The sequence below is a fragment of the Miscanthus floridulus genome, chromosome 3, assembly GCF_019320115.1.
Source record: "Miscanthus floridulus cultivar M001 chromosome 3, ASM1932011v1, whole genome shotgun sequence".
NCBI classification, from domain to species: domain Eukaryota; kingdom Viridiplantae; phylum Streptophyta; class Magnoliopsida; order Poales; family Poaceae; genus Miscanthus; species Miscanthus floridulus.
The window spans coordinates 79,309,856-79,327,444 of NC_089582.1; the positions used below are offsets into that span (position 1 = coordinate 79,309,856).

At 43.4% G+C, this 17,589-nt stretch overlaps 1 pseudogene; it reads left to right on the top strand.

The window, feature by feature from the left end:
* Nucleotides 1–8,462: 8,462 nt before the first annotated feature.
* Nucleotides 8,463–10,513, top strand: LOC136543927 (uncharacterized; annotated as a pseudogene).
* Nucleotides 10,514–17,589: the final 7,076 nt, after the last annotated feature.

A 17,589-nucleotide genomic window follows, 5' to 3' on the forward strand; every position in this document is an offset into this window, starting at 1 on the left:
ACCAACAAAAAGGGGACATTTGCATAGAGAGTGTGGGCACCAATGATCAACTTGCCAATATATTCACCAAGGCACTTGATGAGAAGAGGGTTTGCAAGCTAAGGAATGAATTGAACATACTTGACTTCTCCAATATGTGTTGATGCACCCCCATTATATGACATGCCTCTCCTTCGAGCAATTCAAGGTATAAATTGATTGGCATGACATACATCCTTGCTAAGGACATGATTAGTGCATCTAGACATCTTTAGCATTCAAATAGGCTCATTCATGAAAATGAAATGAATTTGATGCTTGTATGGTTCCACTATTGCTTGTATATTTGAAATGATCTAGTGGTAGCATATGACATGTTTGTGGGTTTGTAAACTAAGTGTTTGATCTAGAAAACAAACTATAAGTGTTTAACTCAACATGGTACAAGATAACCCTTATTTGGAGGTGTGAAGAAGCTTATCCTTGGATCAAACCGAGCTAAATATCTTTTGCAAGTGATCTAGATTGAACCAAATTGGAAAAATGATCCTCATTTCACATGGTTTCACCCCAACCTATCTATAATTTGAGCTCACCTTTTGTGCTAATTATTGACATTGATAATCCTAACCTATCTATACTTTAAGCCTTTGTGGTCATTGATGACAAAGGGGGAGAAATAGTGTACAAAGATAGTGAAAAGATAACAAAGGGTAGGTGAGAATTTGACATAGGGGGAGAGATAAGATATGACAAAGGAAGGGGATCAATTCAATTAAAATTTTGGGCATACAAGTAGGGGGAGCAAGCTCATAAACTTGTATGTTGCATTTGAATGTGCATTACATATGTTTGCTTGCATGGCACAAGTTTTAGATTTCAATATCCATGCTTGTGTGGTGTATGCTAGTTGTAGACTTGAATAATGAAATGAAAATCTAGCATGAATAGGTTATCTAGTGATTTCACCTCCAAGCATTTACAAGTGGTATTGAGCTAAAGTAACTAGACTTATGTTCATCTTATGGAAACTAGACCCTTACTTCTAATGATTGATCTCATGGGGTATTCTAGTTTTTGTGTATGTCTAGTTACTAATAGTGCTAAGGATGGAATAATGGTGCACTCCGATTGGTATCAACGCTTCAAAGGTCTATCTCTTATACCTTAGCATCATTTGGTAGAAATTATCTCCTATATTTCCTATCTAATCATATGTGCAAGCTACAATCCAAACTCTTAGCACATATGTAGGGGGAGCAATTGCTACCATTTGGAATTCATGAAACTTGTCCATATTCCTTTACACATGGTAAATATACTTGGGCAAGCAACATGTATTCAATTAAACTTTAATTCATATCTTTGTATAAGGGTTGTCATCAATTACCAAAAAGGGGGAGATTGAAAGCCCTAGTTTGGTTTTGGTTAATTGATGAAACCCTAAGTGCTAACCTAGTTTATCAAAGTGATTATGAGATAGGTAGCACTACTCTAAGTGATGAAGCAATGACGAAGATCATGACAATGTTGATAGCATGGTGATGATCAAATGCTTGAACTTAGAAAAGAAGAAAGAGAAAAACAAAAGGCTCAAGACAAAGGTATAAAATATAGGAGCCATTTTGTTTTAGTGATCAAGACACTTAGTGAGTGTGATCATATTTAGGATAGATAGCTATACTATTAAGAGGAGTGAAACTCGTATCGAAATGCGGTTATCAAAGTGCCACTAGATGCTCTAATTCATTGCATGTGCATTTAGGATCTAGTGGAGTGCTAACACCCTTAAAAATATTTGTGAAAATAAGCTAACACATGTGCACAAGGTGATACACTTGGTGGTTGGCACATTTGAGCAAGGGTGAAGGAGATAGAGATAAAAAGGGGTCAGTCTCGTTGCTTATACAGTGACCAGACGCTGGTCTCTGGTGGACCGGTGCATCCGGTCAAGCGTGGCAGTGAAGACCTAACGTCGGTCAATATGACCGGACGCTGAGTCTCATACTGACCGGACGCTGGAAGGCAGTTCCGGTCATGGCTAATGTGGCTGCACAGAAGTCAAGTAACTGACCAGACGCTGGCTGTGTCCAGTCAAGTGTGGCCGACGCGTCTGGTCAAAGAAATGTGTCTCTGGTTGCTTACGTTAAACGACCAGACGCTGGGGGTTCAGCGTCCGGTCACTTGTGCCATAGCGTTCCGGTCGTGTCTTGACCATTGAGATCGGTTGGCTATGGTTGAACACAAAGGGACACGTGGCCATCATCGGCGCGACCGGACGCTGAGGTCCAGCGTTCGGTCAATATGACCGGAGCGTCCGATCACCCCCGATTAGTGCCCAGTGAAGGGGTACAACGGCTCTATTTCGTGGGGGCTTCTATTTAAGCCCCATGGCCGGTTCAAGCTCACTCTCTTGCACATTTTCATTGACATAGTAACCTTGTGAGCTTAACCAAACACCTCCCACTCATTTCCATCATTGATCCATCATCATTGTGAGATTGGGAGAGAATCCAAGTGCATTGCTTGAGAGATTACATCTAGAGGCACTTGGTATTCGTGTTTTGCTGTGGATTTCACTTGTTGCTCTTGGTGGTTGCCACCACCTAGACAGCTTGGTGCAGCGGTGGAGGATTGGCACGAGTTGGTGATTGTTTGTGGCCATCTCCGGTGATTGTGAGGGGAGTTGTACCTTCCCCGGTGGGGTGCCGAAAGGTAACTCTAGTAAATTGCTCGTGTCATTGAGTTACCTCACTTGTGGGTAGGTTCTTGCGGTGTCCAATCGTGTGGACGAGGTTTGTGCAACACCTCTTAACTGCCGAACCACCAAGTGTTGGTCGACACAACGGGGACTAGCGTGTTGGCAAGCACGTGAACCTCGGGAGAAAAATCGGTTGTCTCTTGCCATTTTGGTATTCTCCCGATGATTGGTTTTATATTCATCTTGTGATTGGTTCATTCTTCTACATGGTGGTATAACCATCCTACTCACTCATTTATATTCTTGCAAAGTAGTTGTAGCAAGCTCTTTAGTGTAATTAGAATTGAGAGCTTGCTTTGCTATTTAAGTTTACTTAGTGGAGCTCTTTAGAGTAGTAAGATTGAGAGCTCTTAGTGAGTAGTATCATAGCAAGTTGTGTGTCTAGCTATCATTGCAACTAGAATTGTGGGATAGGTGGCTTACAACCCTTGTAGAGCTAGAGTAAGTTTGCATTTAGCCATTTGTCATACTAATCAAATTGCTCTAGTAGATTTGTAGATTTTTTAAATAGGCTATTCACCCCCCTCTAGCCATATTAGGACCTTTCAGAAGGTTTGGATCCTGAAAAGGAAGTGAGAAGTCCGATGGACTTCGGGGAATTTGGAGACTTGGCAAAGTATATGTGCATTTCATGGGGTGCATCATGATGGACAAAATCATTGCCAAGTGGTTTAGTGAATACTATGGAAACAAATTCCCCTTCCCATGTTAGGTAACTAGATTTAAATTCCTTCAAGTAGTATCAATTTGCATTTCCAACAAGTGGTATTACTTACAAATTGGTATCTTTAAGCATTTAGTTACTTTTCATGCCTATGTTTGCATTTGCATGCTTAAATCTTTTGTCATGCATACACTAGGTATATCTTATGGTAGGCTTGCTCGGTTTCATTCTTAACCCTTGGAGCAAACCTATATGGTTTAAAATTGTTTAGGAGCACGGCACATAGCTTATCTTTCGATTGTTCATCTAATATGTGCCAAAGTCCAAATTATAGATAATTTCTCCCAAATATCACCTTCGAAAATGACTCTCACATTGATGTGATGTCATCTTTCAAGTGGTATTTTTTATTCTAAAATCAATGTGCGTGTTTCCTACCAGTATTCCATACTTGTGTGCACAAATTTAGGGGGAGGTTACTCTACAAGTTGGATGCTGTGAGACTAACACCTTTTCAAGTTTATCATGTGTGTAGTAGTCTCATTGCAAGAAAAATGGAGTCCCCGGAGTTAAGCATCATACTTCAAATATCCACCACCTATTGCAAGTGGTAGAAATCAAATTAGTTTCTATATGTGGTATTTCTAAACCGATATCATCATGTTGGTTTCATTTTGATATTTATATGGTTTCTCCATGCATTATATAGATTAAATTCCCTTGAGCAATAATTTACCAATTATGCATATGCTTTGCCTTCTACCATATGTATGCATAGATTTAGGGGGAGCTTAATCTATATAATATGAGAGTCAAATTTTATGACCTATTCCACTCTACACATAAAGGTTCACAAAGTTTGATCCTCCCTTGTGCTACTAATGTCTTCCTTTTTGGTGTTTGATTCCAAAGGTGGAGAATTTAGATGACCAAAAGCAAGCATTAATTTGTAGGACCAAAAGCTAGATCATAATAATTTACAAGTGGTAATGGTCCGAGAAAGGGAGGATAGTGGATTATGGATTGCCTATGTAATGGAGAGAATTTGTAGGAAATAAGGTGAAAGCTCTAGTTTGGTTTTGGTGAATTGATGAAACCCTAAGTGCTAACCAAGTTTATCAAGTGATCATGAGATAGGTAGCACACTCCAAGTGGTGAAGCAAATGAAGATCATAGCATGATGAAGATGATGCCATGGTGATGATCAAGTGCTTGGACTTGGAAAGAAGAAAGAGAAAAACAAAAAGCTCAAGGCAAAGCTATAAACTATAGGAGCTATTTTGTTTTGGTGATCAAGACACTTAGAGAGTGTGATCACATTTAGGTTTGATAGCCGTACTATTAAGAGGCTTGAAACTCGTATCGGAATGCGGTTATTAAAGTGCCACTAGATGCTCTAACTCATTGCATATGCATTTAGGATATAGTGAAATGCTAACACCCTTGAAAATGTTTGTGAAAATATGCTAACACATGTGCACAAGGTGATACACTCGGTGGTTGGCACATTTAAGCAAGGGTGAAGAAGATAGAGGTGAAAATGAGTTAGTCTCACTGGTCACAAGGTGACCGAACGCTGGTCTCAGGCAGACCGGCGCGTCCGGTCAGTTGTAACATGTGAAGATGCCAGCGTCGGTCAACTGATCGGATGCTAGGTCGCTCAGTGACCGGACGCTGGCGGCAGGGTCCGGTCGTGTTGTCGGGCAGTGCGCAGAGGCGAGGGTCTCACACCGGACGCTAGCAGAGTCCGGTCAAGCATGACCGGACGCGTCTGATCGAAGAAAGTCACTTCTGGAACCTTACTAGAAACGACCGGACGCTGGAGGTTTAGCGTCCGGTTAGTTAATAGCAGAGCGTCCGGTCAACTCAAGTGACCATTGAGATCGGGACACGTGGCTATCGTCGGGCGACCGGACGCTGAGGTCCAGCATCCGGTCAACATGACCAGAGTGTCCGGTAAGCCCGTGTTGTGCCCAGTGAAGGGGTACAACGGCTCTATTTCATGGGGACCTCTATTTAAGCCCCATGGCCGGTTCAAGCTCACTCTCTTGGCCATTTTTATTGACATAGCAACCTTGTGAGCTTAGCGAAAGCCCTCCCACTCATCTCCATCATTGATTCATCATCATTGTGAGATTAGGAGTGAATCCAAGTGCATTGCTTGAGTGTTTGCATCTAGAGGCACTTGGTGTTCGTATTTCGCTGTGGATTTCGCTTGTTACTCTTGGTGGTTGCCGCCACCTAGATGGCTTGGCGCAGCGAGGATCGTCGAGCAGAGAGTTGTGATTGTCTCCGGCTCTGATCGTGGTGATTGTGAGGGGTTCTTGACCTTTCCCTGGCGGAGAGCCAAAAGGTACTATAGTGGATTGCTCGTGGCTTGTGCGATCCTCATCTTGTGTTGGTTGTGCGGCACCCTATTGAGGGTTTGGCGTGTGAAGCCAATTAGCGCGTGAACCTCCAAGTGAGTGAATCGCCACAACGAGGACTAGCTTGTTAGCAAGCAAGTGAACCTCGGTAAAAAATCATTGTGTTCATCATTTTGATTCCGAGGTGATTGGTCTTCATTGTTATTCATCCTTGTGATTGATTGGCTTCCTCCTCTACACGTCGGTATAACCTACTTGCTCACTCTCTTTACATTTACCGCAAACTAGTTGTCAAGCTCTTTAGTGTAGCTAGTTGTGAGAGCTTGTTTGCTTGGTTGGTGTGGCTCTTTAGTTAGCCTTTGAAAGCACATTAACTTAGTGTAGTATCATAGCTATTGTGTGAATAGACATCATCTAAACTAGAATTGTGGTAGGTGGCTTGTATTTTGAGTAGGCTAGCGCAACACTTGCTTCGCCTCATATTTGTCTAACCGTTTTGTTAAGTGTTGTTGTAGAATTTTTATTAGGCTATTCACCCCCCCCTCTAGCTATTAGGACCTTTCATAAGGCTTAAATTCGTAATGTCACATGGGGACATTTGTAAGGGCAAGATAAGTTTTTATGTAGTATCTTTTAGTCTTAAAAGTAGTATCTTTTAGCATCATATAACCTTGCCCCTTGTATTACATCCTAGCAAGTAGATAGCTTTTAAATTGCAAATTTTTATTATTTGTTTGCTTTGGTCATGTTGTCATCAATCACCAAAAAGGGGGAGATTGTAAGTAAAATGGACACTAGGTCCATTTACTTTGGATTTTGGTGTTTGATGATCAACACAATTAAATTGGACTAATGAATTTGCAAGTGATTGTTTTGTAGTTCAATAGGATGCTAGACGTGACTTGAACGAAGGCGACATGATGATCCGATGATCAACACCATAAGCAAGACCTTAGAAGCTCAAGAGAAGACCCAAGATATCAAGCAAAGTCCAAGCACGAAAATAGGAACAAATCCAGACGCAAGATCGCGAAGAAACGAGCTCACAGATGTGACCGAACGCTGGACCGGATGCTGGAGGAAAGTGACCAGACGCTCCGATCAAGAGGCTCGGCAAACAGGCGTCAGCAGCAGCGACCGGATGCTGGCGGCAAATCGACCGGACGTAGGACAGCAGAGTCCGGTCGAGTACAGAGAGGTTCTAGAGCGACGAAGTGGCGACCGGATATGTCCGGTGGCATGTGACCGGACGCTGGTAGCGTCCGATCAGGTGATCACGGCTCTAACGGTCGGGACGACCGGACGTGTCCGGTTAGGACGTGATCAGCGTCCGGTCAGTAGCAGAAAAGCGGGATTTCATCTCAACGGCTACTTTCTCAGTGGGGCTTATAAATAGACCCCCAAACCGGGCATTTGAGGTGTGTGGAGCTGAGAAAACATATCAAGGGTGTTGATATACTATTTTAGTGATCTCCACTTGCATAGTATTTAGTGTTTTATTAGGTGATTAGCATAGCTGCTTTGCGAAGTGCTTAGGTTGATTAGACCACCGCTTATGCGCCTGCTCTAGGTTTAGGCCTAGTGTTTAGTGAGGTTTGCATACCTCTTACCACTCGGTGCTTGCGAGCATCATTGTTGTACATCGGAGGGACTTGTAGTCTTGCGAGATCACACCAACCGCGTTTGTGGTGTGGCCGCCACCGTGTACCGGGGAGAAAAAGGCCCGCGGCATTTCGGTCGGAAGCTTAATAGTAAAGACGGTAGGGATCATCCGGGAGAGGCTTACCGAAAGGCATGTCGGAGACCCACTTGCGCGTGGGAAAGGCCCGAGGCTATCCACGGAGTTACCCAACCGAGAGCTTGGCCCTGACGAGGGATTCCTTGCGAGGGGCTTCAACGAGGACAAGTGGAAAGCTTGCGTGCTTCTCGATACCTCGGTAAAAATACCGGAGTCGTCGACGGGAGTTTGTATATCTCTACCTTACTCTTTAGCTTCCGCATTTACATTGATTATATTACTCTTTTTGCGGTAGAGATAGCAACACACTAGTAAAATCGTAGTTGCATATTTAGATAGGTTATCTATTGCATAGGTTTTGCTAGGGTTATAAGTAGATGCCATAGTTTAAAGTTAGAATTTTAAGTTGTCTAATCCACCCTCCTCCTATGCGTCACGGTTACCCTTCACTGTGCTGCCACTTCTTCATGCACTTACCCCGTCTAGAGCGGAACATATGCAAAACACTGCTCTAATGAAAATCTTATGAAATTACCTTTCCAACGAGTGGCCGTTCACCCGAAACGGATTCCGAACGAGGGAGTTATTGCCCGTTTTACTTTGGTACCACGTGCTGTCCAGATCTGATTTCAGCGCGAGGAGTGCTCAATGATTTGGCAGTTCTCACTAGAGGAATCAATGAAGTAATCGTTTGATCCATGAGAAAGAAGACTTCATTGATTTGTTTTCCTGCTTTTCAGCATCATAATATATAAACTTCAAACTAAAACAAAATCTCTATCTCTATCTCTTCTATCTACAACTAAAAATACCAAGCGTTAATGTCTGTCCGACAGCACCAAACACGTGACAACATGCTACCCCGCAGCACCAAAAACTTTCCCATATGATCGTGTGCCGCATTCTCCATCGATTTTTTTTATTTTTTAGCTTTTTTTAAAAATTTTCACAAATATGCCTCTGGATGTATGTTTTTAAAATCTAGACCTTTAACTCGGTGTCATCGTTGGTAGCGTCGAGGTTACATATCTTGACGTCACGTGATTTAACGCTTAGGTCAGGCCCATGTTAAAAGCGTGAACGCTGATATAGCAGCTAGCTCGACGCAGTGGATATTAGCTCCAAACTTGTGTACATCCTGACGTCAAGCCTCAGGCTTTACATCCTAGCGCCGAGCCGGTCTTACGGGTCCTCTTCCTTCTTTCATTTTCCTCTCTTCCTTTCTCTCCCGCTCTCTCTCTCTCTCGCCCGACACCTCCCGCCGCCGGCGCCACTCGTCCTCGCCGTCCCACGCCCCGACCACCGTCGCCGATCCCGGCCGGCCGTGCGCCTCTCCCCGCCGACCGGTTCGCCGCGGAGAAGTGGATCGCGGGGCGCCACGTCGTGCCGCGGCGGCGCCGCCATGCCCCGGCGGCCGCGTCGCGCCGGAGTCCGCGACGGCGTCCAGGGCCAGCGGCGCGGCCGCGAGCGCGCTGACCGAGCTGTCGTCCAAGTCCTCGTCGCCGTCGTCGTGTGTCCGTGTCGGTGTCGATGCGGGACGTCGGGACGGAGATGACGCCGATCGCGAGCCAGGAGCAGTCGCGCAGCGGCACCCCTACCGACGCCGTCGCTCAGCCCGCTCTGCTCGGTGCCGTCCAGCCCCAGGGGTGGCGGCGGCTGCGCGTCGGCGGCCTCCGCGTCGGAACGGGAGCTCCGGCTCAGGACGCGGCGCGAGATCGCCGCGCTCGGCCTGCAGCTCGGCAAGATGAACATCACGTCGTGGGCCAGCAAGGAGGAGAGCCTCCTCGCCGCCGCGTCCCCGGAGAAGGGCGCCGGTGACATCGACGAGGAGATCAAGAGGAAGGCGTTCGAAGCTCGCGCCACGGCGTGGGAAGAGTCCAAAAAGTGTAAACTCGCGTCACGGTGAGCAAAAAAAAAATTAAAAAGATAAAATTCCCCTTGACAAGAATTTTCATTGAAAACGCTTTGAATCTCTGTTGCTGATGCTAACTTGGTAAAAAAAAATAAAATTCTCCTTGACAAGAATTTTCATTGAAAACGCTTTGAATCTCTGTTGCTGATGCTAACTTGGTAAAGAAATCTCCAGGAATTGTTCTGATCATATACTAATTGAGTGACTTCTAATTCCTTATCATCAGCCTGTTCGCTTGGTCGTAAACGATCGTAAATTTCCAGCAAGAACTGTATTTTTCTCTCACACCATACCAGCCAACAGTAATAATCCACGATCGTATACGATCATTTCAGCTCCAGCCGAACAGGCTGCATGTGCATGATCAGTTACCAGAGGAAGGAGGTGAAGATACAGGAGTGGGAAAGCTTACAGAAATCCAAATTCGAAGCCAAGCTGAGGCAGGCCGAGGTCAGTTCCATTCATTCAATTTTTCTATTTCTGAACTTTTTCGAGTTTCCTTCTTTCAATCAATCTCTGAACAACATTCTCTGTTAGCTGCATTGCTTCGAATTCATGGATGGAGTACTCGTATTCAGCAATTCTCACTCTGATGAGTATATTGGACTGAATGGTTCAGGCACTGGCAGAGCAGATGAAAGCCCGGGCGAAGCAGGACCTGGCCAGGAGGCTGTCGGCACTGAGCCACAAGGTGGAGGGGAAGCAGGCGAGGGTGGAGGCGCGCCGGAGCCGGCAGGCGTCCCGGCTGGCGCGGCAGGTGGAGCTTATCCGCAAGACCGGCCGTGAGCCATGCCGGCTCCGGCGGTGCTGCGCCTGGTTCCTCTAGTGTAGCTACCACGCTCTGGAACAAGAGCTGACATTCATCTCTGATTCTCTGTTCCAATTCCATAGCTGATGGCAGTATATCAGGGCAATGGCATGGGCTTAATTTGTAAGTACATGAAAATTCATCCCTGGTTCATGTTTATCCCAGTCCCAGGGCACTGCTAGCTGCTCGTCGCTGTGGTTTGGATGCTGTCTGCCTTTGTGTAATCCTGAGCTGGTGGTCAAGTTTGGCCTGCAGCCAGCTGATATTCAGATAATCTACTCTTTAAACCGCCCTACATGTTCAGAAACTAAATGGAACAAGTGTTGTTGCCAAGGATCAGGACAGCCGGTAGTCTGTTGGAGCAGGCTCCATTCTCCACTGCTTGCCTATGTGAATATTAGTGATTCCAGGGCCCATTGATGGTAGAAAATGCAGAATCATACATCTAAACAAACAATTTGAAAAATCAGCTGGCAATGCTTCCTAGCTGAATTCTTGTGGCTTTGACCGGTTGCATGCAAGCATGTCTACTCTCCCTACTTCCATGCATGCTTTGACCTGGTTCCTGCGATCAGCTCCGGAGTTTTTCAGCTTCAGGCTAGCTCTTTGACTGACTGCAGCGTGAGCGCAGGGCAGTGATTAAATCCTTTCACCATCCCCAGTGCGCCATTGCGGTGGCGCGTTGTTGTAACCACGCACTCATCTCCCTCTTCTCGATCTTAATACAATGATACGTAAAACTTTTGCTTATTCGAGAAAAAAAAATGCAGTGTGAGCGCATTCACGTCGGGCCACTTAGCAATGTGGTGCTTGCCCTGTCTGTACAATCTGCGAACTAGATTGTCACCCAAATAGGGAAATAGGGAATGTTCTCATCGACAGAACTGGGATGTACCCAAATGCGGATGTGTAAAAGTTCTGGTGTACATTTCTAGAACCAGGAGGAGTACACTGTCAATTCTGAACTCAAACTGAGTTCTAGCAAGCAATCTGGGCTGTTGCCAAATGCTGCAGATGTGTAAAGTTCTGTTTTTAACTGGTGTACATTTCTAGTAGAACCAGGAGAAGCCACTGTCAATTCTGGAGCAATCTCACTATTTACAAACACAGGAGCCGCCTGGGGATGGGGGAGCGGGGCGCGGCCGCCCGCCTAATTTATACACGATCAAGTATAACTGTCATCGCTAACATGTTGACACGCGTATACTTTCACTTATATAAACCCAGTAGTCTGTCGAGTGTCACGAAAGATCTCGGTAAATCAACATCACAACCAAGATCGCGTGATTAAGCAAATACACATCACATACACAGAGTGGCAGCGAAAATAATATTACAAATGGTTTCACAAATAATAGTATAATTTGGGTTTTAAAACCGATTAGCGAAAACACGTAGCTTTCAAATGATTACGTTAATATAAGTTCCAAATGCGTTGCTATCATAAGTGACATACTCAGATAAAAGCATATAGATGAGAAATAATATAGAGTCATCGAGCCCACCGGCGGTTAGCCACCATCTTCAGCATGCCGAAACCTCACCTGCAACATGGTGGGATAAACCCTGAGTACTCGAATATACTCAGCTAGACTTACCCGTCATAAACCAAAAATAAATTGACTCCAAGGATTATGCAAGGCTTTATAAGTGTAGGTAGCTTGACAACATTTTACATAAAAAGCGATTAACTCAATTATACAATTATACTTTAGTTATCAAGTTAATTATAGCTATCCATCTCTAGATTAGCAATTATCCTTTGCCAAGCATGTGGTATATCATTTTAATAGCATACAATAGTAACCATAGCAGGTATAGTAATTCCATATTTATCCGAACCATCATATTCCATAATACAATTACTACGATGTTGGAGCTAGTCAAGTTTCTCACTATCCGGAAGAGACGGCGATTCGAATCGATTTCAACCAGCTGGGAATTTATTCCTAACACAAACCCAGGTCTACCAGCCACAGTAGCCTTAGCTCACCTTTGGTACAACTCAGGTACATATTTCGTGGGTTCGTACCGCGCCACACAATCGGGGACAACCAGTTGCCAGGACGTTCAGGACTACCCTGCCCTTGGGCTCACGTCTGGCTCCCCGCAAGGAGCGCACAACAGAATGAGGCCCGCTCTGAGTTGAGCTACTCGGCTTCGCGGTCGGAACGAGTTATCCGGCCAGCTAAGTGATAGGCATGCGTTCAATCTTGTCAGAAGTTCCAACAATGGTACGATCCTTAATCGGCACAGTCGGAATCACATGTGTCAACCTACCATAGACTTCGCCCGGCCTCGATTTACCTTTACCCTATGGTTCTTTTCCACGATAGCAAATATAACCAACCGTGCTTCGGTATCCACCTATATATCACAGGTAATAGGAAATCACCCGACTTCTACCGGTCTAAGCAGGGCTAAGCATATACTCGATCCTGGACCTACACAGGGTTTAAGGCATATATCTGGACAAGGTAGTTTCATGCATCAAGTGTTTCCAAACAACTATTATAACTTAATGCATCAATCATAAAGACTCAAGTAATATTTTATAAAACACTGGGAGACTTAAAATGCTTCAGGGCTTGCCTGGAATCCAACACTAGGTTAGTGCTTGTTAGATGACACTCGCCTGGTGAGCATCTTCTGTTCAGACATGTACTCCAAGGGGTCCTTCCATCTTCGGGAAAAGTCCACCATATACCGTCTTCGGGTTCGGTTCCAACCTCACGTCCTTCACGTGGTTCGTCTAGCATAGAGATGCAAGATGCAAGTACATGAATATAAAGAATGGTAATATAAGATGCATCATATAATAGCATTTAAGGCAAACACAAGATTATGCAAGACATAGACTCCAATAGCTATTTAACTAACATCACACAACTAACTATAGAGAGCAAGCACATCAAGCATGACACAAGTTTAACAAGGTCACAAGTATCATAACTTGACCATCAACAAGGGCATAAGCCATACTTAGCAACACATGGAGTAACCAAACACAACTAGCATCTGTCTATTTTTGAACTGCAAACAACAGCTTCATGTTTGGATCATAACTAGAGTTATACAAATCCAACAGCCATGCAACAAGACATTCTAAAAAGCTTATGAAATTTTCTACAATTCATCTTTAATCATCTTGGCATGATTCTCTAGTTAACTAAGTCAAATATACACATTTACAGAAACTGGTCTAAACAAGACAGAGAACAATCAATTCTGTAACCCAACTTTAAACAGGCATAACTCATAAAATATTTGGCCAAATGCCCTAAAAATTTAAAACAAGATGTTTAAGTGAGTTATCTACAAATTTCTTATTATCATCTTAAGATGATTCTATAGATAACAAGGCCAATTAATCCAATGAATGAATCTCTGTCTAAAACATGGACAGAAACTGATATGCCACTCTAAACAGCTACAAATGGAGTTATATATGTCCAATAAATGTGGTTCTATACCTTTTAAAAAGCTTAGAAAATTCTAAACATCTTTGGTGTAAAGCCCTAAAGCTAATTCTACTAGTAAGAAGGCCCCACAGTAAGAACAAGGAAACCTTCTCTGGGTTTGGGCATAAACAGCCGCATAGATTTAAGCAAGTATAACTCAAGATCTACTTAACCAAAAATCATGATATTTAACTTTTGGGAAAGCTTAAGAAAACTAATACAACTCATGTATTTTCATCAAGTCATGATTCATAACTTAACTGAGCCAATTAATCCAAACATGCAGAACTATTCAGAGTAGAAAGCAATACAGGGCATTTGCTATTTTTATAAATCTTAAAATATAAATCCTAAACTCCTGAAATTTTTCTAGACAACAACAATCACCTGGTGAGCACTCCATAAAAATTTCACATTTATGTGAGCAAAATAACTACAGTTATGAAAAAGACAAGACACAACTAGTATTACCAACCTAACTGCATAAATTGATTTTTACAGCAAAAACTTTAAACTAAATCATGACATATTATAGATCTAGTGCATCGATAATTTCACAAGGATTCCAAAAAGTCCTCATTTACTATTTTACGATTTTTCTACAAATTACTATGAATTTTCAAAGTGGAGCATTCAAATCTGCAAAAATCAGAGAAAGGAAATTTAAATCTTGCATCGAGGTCCCTGCAGTAAACACAAATTAAACTCCAGCGAAAAGGTCCTCATGAGCACTATTCACATGAGTCACAACTTCTTCACTTAACCCCCTCCCTTCTTCCTTATTCGAGCACGAGGTCCTTCAGCTTCTTCCTCTCCGACGACAGAGCAGGAAGGTCGACCGGCGCGCGGCTCCGGCGGCTGTGGTCGTCTACGGCGGCGGTGGAGTGGCGGGGAGGTACCATGGTCCCAAGCGCACTCGCTGGTCTGTCCAGCTCGGCCTGAGGCGGCTTGTGGCAGTGCGGCCACTGCAGCAAGCGGCGACGACGGCAGTGGCTCCGACGGCCGGGCTGCTCCGGCAGTTTTCGGCTCAGTCAAGGGGCACCGGTCGTAGAGGAGGAAGAGGCGGAGGCGATGGTTCATGGGGTGGGTCGCGAGAGGGCTCGGAGGCAGCAGGGATGCGGCGGTGGCAAGCTTGGCCCACCGGCCATGGTGGACGCGGCCGCGCGCAGCGTTACAGAGGGGCAGAGCGAGAAGGGGCGAGTGAGGGAGAGTGCTGAGCGAGCATGGAGGGCGTCGGGCTTCACCAAATGTAAGAGGGAGCAGCAGGGACGCGTGGCGCGGAGGTGGGACGCGCGGCAGCAATGGAGGGCGCGCTCTGCTGCATGGTTGACGCGTTGGCCTGCTGCCGAACACCTGGCGTGCGTCGGTGTGGGCGAGGTGGGGAGCCGATTTGGGCCACTTCCAGGTCGAATCAGACCTTGGGCCAAAAATGAAGTTTGTTCACCTCGGCCTGCTCTACATTTTTTATTAAGGCACTCTAGTCATTTGAGCAACATAACAGTGGGTAATTAATCTCCAAAGTGGCATTGTCAATGCATTGACGGCGATTAACAAACTCCAAAATCGAGGGTCATAACAAGGTCAAACGAGTGCCATCCTTTTACATGATCTTCTCCATGAACTTAGCTCCAACTTTTATTTTGGGGTCAACTTGAGATGCTTAACAAATTTTGGAGAACGCGAGACGCCAATGCCAAGGTCGATGAATTTCTAGACTTAGAATATTTCTAAGTACTGAAATCAGCAGCAGGTTCCAACTTTGAGCCACTGCTAGACTTGGTTCCGAGCCGATCCATGGTATACTCCAAAAACAAAGTTTCTTCTACATAATATGAGCTTCAACTTTTATTTAATGTCCAACTTCAAAACAGTTGCAGAAGCTATAATTCTACTTTGACCAAAGAAGGACCACGATAAAGCTTAAATTATCCTTTGTGACCCATTGGAGCATTTTCTTGGCCTTTGCTCAACATGAACCTTTCATGACTTTTGTTGTAGAGTTCATCTAGAGTCATTTGGGCAAGGTTGCAAGGTTTGGTTGACGATCTAGAATTTCATTCACTTTATAAAACAATTCATGCAAGGACATAACTTGTCATTTCATGCGACTTCTTGATTCCAAACTTCGCGAAACTTTTCCATGGATCAATATAGATGGATATTGATGCGAAACACATGAAAGAAGCACCCTCAACATTACTTAGGTATATATATATGAAATGGCCAATATGCAAGCAAAGTCGTGTTGCTCAAGTTTAAGTTGGAGCTCGCTCTTGTAGATTTGATCTTGACACCTTCATCACCACTTGGCATGTCATGTTTCCCTTCATAATCTTTGGTTTTTGGCAATATAAGAAAAAATCTCTCTCCAACAACTCCTAATCCTTACTCCTAAAATTTATGTACTTGAGAAATCCTCCCCTATCGCACGTAACTTTGCGCGGAGTCGCGGTCGCGCGGATACACGTGTATTCATCGGTCAATTAAAGGTGAAAGGGCGGAAAAAGAATAGATAGTATGAAAAGGTTCCAGATGTAAATGTACAAGAGAGAAAGATTATATAAAATTGATTAAAATAATTTAGAAATAGTATATGATTCATGATGTAAAATTGTCTTTTATATTTCAGGAGTGAATTATTGAAAACTATTGGAGATGGCCTTTTTTTTTCTTTCAATACATTTTTAGGAGTTGAAAAACATGGACTTCTTAGAAGTAAAATTTAGGATACTCTTGGAGATGCTCTTAGAGCAACTCCAACAACTTGCTACAATTATTAGCTAAATTCTATTGTTTAGCCATTTCATAAAATTAAAAACTCCTCTAAAAAGAAGAAGTCCACAACAGCCTTGTTATTTTATAAAGTCAGATATAGCGAGCGCCCTGTCTACGTTGTTCATGTCTATTAATCGATTTAGATATACTTTCTCCGTGCGAAAATAAGTGTCGCTATGGTAGTCATGTTGGTCGAACTTTCTTAAGTTTGGCCAGTTTTGTAGAAAAATATTAACATTTGTACATCCAAACAAGTTTATTATGAAAATAGATTCAAAGGTCTATTTAATGATACTAATTATGTGTTATAAATATTAATATTTTTTGTATATATTTGGTTAAAGTTTAGAACGCTCGACTCTTCAGGAAACGAGAACGTCACTTATTTTTGGGACGGAGGGAGTATATGCTATGTGGCAGCTCTTAACAAAGTATCGTATCGAAATCGGTTTGTATATGTTTCATTGATGTCCCAATTTTAGTAAAACATGGAAACTTAAAGCCCCATTAAAAATCAAAATCTTTTTATGGTACTTATGAAGAGGAGTTGTATTGACCCAGGATAATCTTGCTAAAGCGCAACTGGTATGGTAGTAAAACGTGTTGCTTTTATCCTAAAGATGAGACAATTAGGCACCTGTTTCTTGAAAGCCACTTAGCTCGTTCTATTTGGTCGATTATTCAGGTGGCTACTGGACTAACTGCAGTGTTTCTCGCTTGTTCGGTGGATGGTTATAGAAGGATTCAGTAAAGAATTAAAACCACTGCTTTTGCTTGGAGCGGCTGCCACTTGCTAGTCACTTTGGCTGGATAGAAATGATACTGTTTTTTAAATATATACTATCTCTGTTCTATAATAAGTGTACTTTTAGAGTTCAAATTTTTTAAAAAAAATAAGTACACCTTTACATATAAAACAAACTATCTCTGTTTGTCTTTTTCTACTTTCTCTTTTTTCAAAGCGCAATGATTACATCTTTATAAGGGTATATAGGTATTTTCTCACTTGCATTGATCTTTTTACTAAAGGCCTATAAGTGCACTTATTTTGAGATGGAGAGAGTATATTCTTCATGTGCTAGGTTATCTATTCAGTCATCCACGGGCTACGTACTTGGACTATAT